Here is a 6,767-nt window from a genome sequence, read left to right on the forward strand (position 1 = left end):
CCTGAACGCCTACATCCTTGACACTGTATTCAGGGGAGGGTATGGGGGACTTTTGGGATAGCATTGGAAATGTAAAAGAGAGAGAGAGAGAGAGAGAGAGAGAGAGAGAGAGAGAGAGAGAGAGAGAGAAATGCTATGTAAAAAGAGGATAATCATAATGTAAGAAAACTAAACATATTGAAGAACTGTACTCTCTAGCCACGTTTATACCACAGATGCTAAAACCAAAAGATTTAGAAAAAAAGAATTTCTGAATTACAATACCAAAAATAAAAAGATATGCTTTGCAAATTAATTTAGAAGTAACAGCCAATATTTTCCAATATGTTTTAGAGCATTTCTAATTATAAATAAAAAGAAGCAGCACAAATTGAAAGGACAACACATAAAATAAATACTTTTAAAAAGTAAACTGCAAACAGATTTTTTTGAGACAGGGTTTCTCTTTGTAACCCCTGTTTTCTGGAAACTCATTCTATAAACCAGGCTGGCCTAGATCTCAGAGTTCTACCTGAGTCTGCCTCCCTCATGCTAGGGTTAAAAGGACATGCTATCACCACTTGGCCCAACAGAAATTTTAAATAAAGCTTAAACCCAAGTTTTGTTATAGACCTTTTCTGTCTAAGATGAACCTATATTTCTCTGGCCATGAAAATATATTTTGTGAATCAATTCTTGAACATATTTATCAAAAACAAATATAAGTCTTTTTATGAGATCCCTAAGGTAAATATAATGAGTAATGAAACAAAGGAAATGAATATATCAGACATTTTCCTCAGTGATCAATATCAGGGAAAACGAAAAGAAAAATTAATTAATAAGTCAAAAAATAAGAAATGGACAACCAATAGCAACAATTAATAAATCATGAAACAGAAAAGTTTCTGTATGTCAAAGGAAACCATTATTCAGTCAAAGCTGCAGGTTACATAATGAGCAAAGTTCTTTACTCATTTCACTTCTGATATAGGTTTAGTATCAAAAAAGAAAGAAAGAAAAAGGAAAAAGTTAGAAAAGAAAAAAGAAAGGAAAAGAAAAAAAAGAAAAAACAAATTAAGAAATCAACCCAAGTAAGATGGAATGAAGAGGTAAGTAGGGGGCTCTCCAAAACATGAAACAGAAATGGCTGGGAAACACTTAAAGGAATTTTCAACATCTTTAGTCATCAGGGAAATGCAAATTAAAACTAATTTGAGATATCATCTGTCTTAGTCAGGGTTTCTATTCCTGCACAAACATCATAACCAAGAAGCAAGCTGGGGAGGAAAGGGTTTATTCGGCTTACACTTCCATATTGCTGTTCATCACCAAAGGAAGTCAGGACTGGAACTCGAGTAGGTCAGAAAGCAGGAGCTGATGCAGAAGGCCATGGAGGGATGTTCTTTATTGGCTTGCCTCACCTGGCTTGCTCAGCCTGCTCTCTTATAGAACCCAAGACTACCGCCCAGAGATGGTCCCACCCACAATGGGCCTTTCCCCGTTGATCACTAATTGAGAAGATGCCTTACAGCTGGATCTCATGAAGGCATTTCCTCAACTGAGACTCCTTTCTCTATGGTAACTCCAGCTGTGTCAAGTTGACACAAAACTAACCAGTACATCATCTTACATTACACAGAACGGCCAAGATCAATAAAACAAATAACAACTCATGTTTGCAAGGATGCAGGAAAAGAGGAACACTTTCCCATCACTGATAGGAGTACAAACGTTGCAGCCAGTATAGAAATCAGTGTGGTGGTTCCTCAGAAAGCTGAGAACAGATCTACCTTAAGATCCAGCTATACCACTCTTGGATACTCTATATCCACTCTTGGATACAACCCAAGGAGCATCAGCCTCCTACAGAGATGCTTGCTTATCTGTTCATGTCCATTGCTATCCTAGCCATAATGTTCAGAAATAGAAAACAGTAGATGCTCCTCAACTGACAAATGAATAATGAAGATGTGCTACATCTACACAATAGAGTATTATTATGCTTTTAAAAGAAATTAAACTATGAAAATTGCAGCTAAATGGATGGATCTAGAAAAGCATCATCCTGAGTGAGGTATCCCATATTTCAAAAGACACATATATTATACTTTCTCTTAAATGTAGATATTACCTGTTTCACCTTCAATATGTGTACTACAATACATATTAAGTACTAATGTTAGGTCTTGAGTAATGGACTGAGCTGAAGGGACTTCTTCCAAAGAAGGGGAATTTTATATATATATAATTATGGACAGACAGGGAGAGATTGGTGTGGAAGGATTAAATGGAGAAGGGAATAGAAGAGAGGGAGTCTACAGATGGACAAGTAACACTCAAGATTATTTGATGGAACATGTCAACACCTAATACTGTATAAGCTTCCTACAATATATACATAAATGAAAGAAATCGAAGTAGAGTCACCAAATACTGGGAAGTAAAATTCCTGAACTTGAAATCTTATGCCACCAAGTGAAATCTGTAGTTTTAGGAATGGGTTATATCTAATATTTGTATCAGGTTATTATCAAGGCTATTGATTGTTCTCTACAACTGATGAGAAGGTCCTATAGCTGAAGACAATAGTTACATATTTTATTGAATACAGAGCAGTAGAACTGGCACCTTACTACTGCTGCCTCGTGTTCGTAGTACTGCAAGTACTACAGACAACTAGAGGAGAAAGATAATCATTAATCTAGCTACAAACACTAATATCTAAAATAGTGACCTACCTGCAGGATATGTTGGTGCTGTGATGGAAGTTGTTATATAAGGAGAGTCAGTTGAAAATGCTTATCAGAAAATGCTTATCAGAAAAAAAAATGTTTATCTGCTTCCACATGTAAGAAACATGCTTTTAAGAATGCATATGTTGAATATATTATGTCAGTGAGCTGAGGTATCCCAGATGTCAGCAGGTGAAAGAAGAGTCATCAGTATCCTTAAAAGTACCACAGATATACTTTCTTCAGACTGCCTTGTTTCCACATGGCTCCAAAGCAAACAAAGAACATCTCTTATCAGGTTTTCATAGTTGATATTACTTGTGTGCATTCATTTGTGCTATTTGCACTAGGAAACAAAGGTATGATGAGTTGAATACATTGAATTAAATATGAATGTGATTATGCTTTGGAATGGCTAGAGAAAGTGTCGGATTAAATTACTAATAAGTACTAAAGTGTTGGGAGATAATTTCACACACAACTTGAAAATATATTTTCTATTAAATGAATCAAGTTCATTTCTTTCAGCTTCTCGACTCTTTGTGTATTCATTATGAGTATCAGAGTTCCAAGACTACTGTGACTGGTGGAAGAAGTCTGAGTTACAGTGAACTCTGAGACTAGTAGTGTGGACACTGGGGAGGCTCTAGCAGTGTATTCCTTTCTAGTAAAGGAAATAAAATTAGTATGTGATACCTACTCTTTTATAAAATATACTTCTCTTGAACTGGTTCCTGTGCTGAAATCTAAGTTTTTTAATATTTGTGTTTGAATGTTTATGTTAGGAGTGATAGGTGCAAAGGTGCTGTATTAGACCTTGATCAAAATTATGGAATCAGAATAATAGAGCTATTGGTTTTTGGTTGGTTTGTTTTTCATTTAGTAGTCTGGTATGGTAGTTTGTGCCCTCTGGAATGACTTTACCTCCTCCAAAGACAGTTATAATACAGAAGTTACTTGTAAGTAGACTGTAAAAGGAGAAAAACCAACCTGATATCCCTGTTCCTTTAGGTATCAATTCTGAAGAGGGACTTGACAATAGAAATTGGGGGGGGGGGTTGGACATCTCTGGTGGCTAGCTGAAATCCTAGAATGGGGGAGGGTATGGGGAGTCTCTAGGGATGATTCTGAGATTCCTACCAGAGGGAGATATAGAGACTGAAGTGGCCAACTCCTGTAGCCAGGCAGGACTTCCAGGGAAGGGAGGGGAACATCAGTCTACCCACAAAAACTTCAACCCAAAATTTGTCTTACCTACAAGATATTCAGGAATAAAAATGTTGTAGACTGAGGGAACAGCCAACCAGTGACTGTCCAAATTTGAGACCAAATTTGAGACCAATCCTGTGTAAGAAAGCCAACCCAACACTATTAATGATAGTCTGATATTCTTGGGGACAAAAACCTAGCATACATGCCTCCTGAGAGGCTTTGTCCAGCAGTAGATGGAAGCAGATGCAGAGACTCACAGACAAACATCAGTCAAGCTTGGGGAATCTTGTGGAAAAGTTGGGGTAGAGAAGTGAGCAAGCTGCAATTCAGAAAGGTCAAGGACATCATTTGAAGACCTACAGAATCAACTAACCTGTCATAATGGGGGCTCATAGAACCTGGGTCACCAACCAGGGAAAATATGCGATTTGAATCTAGGCCACCTACACATTTGTGGCAGAAAAATTTTAAAAGCAAGATGTAGTAGAGCTCTGCAGCAAAAACGATAATTTCCAAACATGACACAAAATTTTCCACAGGAACTGAGACTGCATGCACCAAACCTTGACAATCAAGTCAGTCAAAACTTCAGACAACTGAGAAGGATTTCATGAGGTTCCACCCATAACTTTCTAGTAATAAGCAATAGCTGGTTGGCCTGAAAAGAAAGAGTTAATTTTCTTAAGAGCTCGAGCTCCTAAGAACATACATCTGCTCCAGTAGATGGTACATATTCATGTACATACAGATGGTACTACATAGATTCAGTAGATCTTTTAAAAATATTAGCACGTAACATATGGAGGGAAAGGTGGTCTCTGGGATTGTGAAGAAATGAAAGGAGGGAAAACAGGAGAGATTGATCAAAATATATTATATACACATATTAAATGTCCAAACAACAAAAAGACAAGAGGTAATTCATATAATTACCCATTAGCTCAGGTATGTTTTTTGAAGTAACATATATATATATATATATATATATACTTAAATTTTTATTTTGAGTGTTATGGAGATTACCTCTGAGTAAAGAATGTACAATAAAAGTAAAACCTTTTCATGAAAGGTTTTTAAATTAGGCATGAACATCTTCATCAGTTATTACTCTAAGCCCTGCATTTCCAAAAACTACCACATATTTGTTAACCAAACACAGTTATATGCAAATCAAAATAAATCATGTATAGATGTACATGTATTTGAATACATAAATTAAAATATAACTAATAAAAATTAATGAAAATGTCTTTAAAATAGCTTGAGAATAGATTTTTTTTCATACAACATATTTTAAGTATGATTTAATCCCATCCAAATCCACATTCCTTCTGTCTCCTATTAGGAAACAGACAGACATCTAAATAATAACAACAAAATTAAATGAAATAAAGAAAAAAACAAATAAACTGGAGCAGAACAAAACAAACAAAAGAAAAATAGCAAAAGAAAAAACCCACAAGAAATACATACAGATGCAGAGGCACATATGTTTGAATACACAGGAATTCCATAAAAACATAGATCCAGAAGCCGCAAAGAACTTGTAAGGTAAATGTAATTAATTTGTTAGTTAATTAATTAATTACATTGGGAAAACATTATGAGACAAAGAATCTCCAAAGATGCCCCTTAGTTCATTTTCTTGACATTCCTTGAAATTTTCATTGTCTTGACATTCCCTTACTCATAGCTTGCCACCTTTTCCCATCTGGGATTGTGACTTTATTGTTATAAAGAAAACAATTACTCTAGCCAAGGTCATCAAGTTTTTCCCCATGTTGTTCTTCAGGAATTTTCTTGGTTTGTATTTTTATATTTATAGGTTTTTGATTCTCTCTGTGTTGATTACTGTGAAGGATAAGTACAGACCTCCACTTTTTTAAAGGAATGCTTGAATACGTTCTAATGTGATGAATACCAGTTATTTTATGGTATTTATGTAAGAATGTTGCCAATGTGCTGGAGGTAAAACTCAGCAAAGCTTCTCTCCCATGGCTACATCCCTGTAATTTTTATTCCAGAATCATTTGCTCAGGTTTTACTTCTGTTTTCTAGTCTGATTGTCCATGTTGAAGTGTAGCATTTGTTGTGGTTTTTTGGTTGGCTGGTTGGTTTTTTGTTTTGTTTTGTTTTTTTAATTTCAGTAAGATCCACATTTTACTTTCTAGGAAAATTGGTGAGGTCCAAGTTCCTCTCCTGTGCTACTAAAGTTGGAAAATGAATTTTTAAAAAATGCTAATGCTCTTTATTATCTAAAATTGATCAAATTGCAGGATCTTACAGATGCTGTCCAGCTAATTCAATACATTCTACTAACACCTTCAGTTGACCTCCAAAAGGCAAAGCAGTATCACCTACACTTTGATTTGAATCTTTGAAAGAGACATAGAACCTCATAACACAGGAGTAGGAAAAGCTAAGGAAATTAATAAATTTTAATTTAGAGCCTTTAATTTTGGATATAACTACTAAAATAACCCCCCTTATAGTTGTTTTTGTCAGAAATGATTTCAAAGGTATATTTTGCTTTTAATATCTACATTCTTAAGTGAACTTACTATTTTTATGTGGTGCTGGAAACTGAGCAAATGGCTTTCCAAATGCTATGCAGACAGTAGTCCCTAAACTATACGTCATCTCTACTCCTCTGAAAATTACAAAAAAAAACCCCACAGATATTGGGGGAAAATGAAATATAATAGAACCTGGAATCATACAAACCAGAAAAGTGGATTTACCATGATAAATGACATCAATAGAAACAGAAGATGAATAAATCCCAAATGGCCTAGAGGAAATAAAGGAAGATCACACTTAAGGAGAAATTGTCATTGAGAT

General features: G+C 35.2%; 1 pseudogene; it reads right to left on the minus strand.

Annotated features, from left to right (window-relative positions):
* LOC110284585 overlaps window positions 1–6,566 on the minus strand; it is a 30,099-nt pseudogene extending 23,533 nt beyond the window's left edge.
* Window positions 6,567–6,767: the final 201 nt, after the last annotated feature.

This window comes from Mus caroli, chromosome 18 (assembly GCF_900094665.2).
Source record: "Mus caroli chromosome 18, CAROLI_EIJ_v1.1, whole genome shotgun sequence".
NCBI lineage: Eukaryota > Metazoa > Chordata > Mammalia > Rodentia > Muridae > Mus > Mus caroli.